Source organism: Phalaenopsis equestris, unplaced genomic scaffold (assembly GCF_001263595.1).
Source record: "Phalaenopsis equestris unplaced genomic scaffold, ASM126359v1 Scaffold000002, whole genome shotgun sequence".
Classification (NCBI taxonomy): Eukaryota; Viridiplantae; Streptophyta; class Magnoliopsida; order Asparagales; family Orchidaceae; genus Phalaenopsis; species Phalaenopsis equestris.
Window position 1 is genome coordinate 76360384 of NW_018164444.1, and position 1259 is coordinate 76361642.

Genomic DNA, 1259 nt, shown 5'->3' on the forward strand with positions numbered 1-1259 from the left:
ATATATATATATATATATATATATATATATAATTTTTATTTTGAAAAGGAAAATTTTTACTTTTTGAAAAATGAGACCAAACGAATCTCATATATTCAGTATTTTAAATAACCGAGCACAATACTACAAGTAATACTTCATCTCAAAAAATGAGAATTATCACTTGATAATATTCTCAATTATTCATACTAAGAAATTTATGATATTTATTTAGTCTGTAAAATTTCCAACATATCAGTCCTCTATCTAATCAAAAGGCTAGGTAAGGGCTAGGTAGGGTTTATATTATATGAGTTACTAATTCTTCTATAAGCGCAAACCCTTGTAGTTAATTACATCTTAAACGATTGAAATCACTTAAGAAAACTCTCGATTAAGATTGGGGTTTTGTCTTCAAGAATTCAAAATTTGTTTTCACGATTGATCATAGAAAACTCAACTGAGAAAGACTCAATGTGGAACAGTTATTTTGGAATCCAAATAAGCTACAAGTAGGAGATGTCATAGATACTGAGAAAACCTCAACAACTTCCCAAATAATCCTATGGTTTGGGTTTACATTTTGGAAATGATGTTACTTAATATTTTTACTCCTATAATTTATTTAAAATTCATGGCTTACATTTGCACGTCATACAATCATGAAAATAGTCTTAGAAGATAGGAGGATTTACATTGCACCGAACAACGACCTCAATATCCTAAAATATCATATGATATACAATCATGAGAAGATCTAAAAGATAGAGTAGGGATTTATGTCGTGTTAGACAAACGACCTCGAAATCCTTATGTTGATTAAGTCTATGGAAATTTTAGTTGAGATTAATCATTCACTTCATGTTTTTGTCTTCTCTTGATCATCTTGAAGGTTGACAACAGTTTAATCACATCCTCACCTAATTCCATAAAAAGAAAGGGGAATAGAAAACCATGCCTTAGGAGGTCTATCCTAGATTTTTGTTGTTTGTTTGTTGTGATTATGTGAAGTACATTTTAAATTGATTATTACTGTTATTAAAATTAATAAAAAAATGTGAGATTTTATTTTATGTTAAGTGACGTCAGTCAAGGTCTCATGATTTCGTATTCCTAACACCACTTTTAGTTTTAAATTTACTTAGTATAAAGAAGTTGATAGACTTGTTTAGACCGAAAAATTATTGTTAGTAACCATGAGTTACCTCTTCCAAGAAATCATCTAAATCTAAAAGGGTGAAGTATTATGATTGTGTTATCTTTTATATATATATATATAT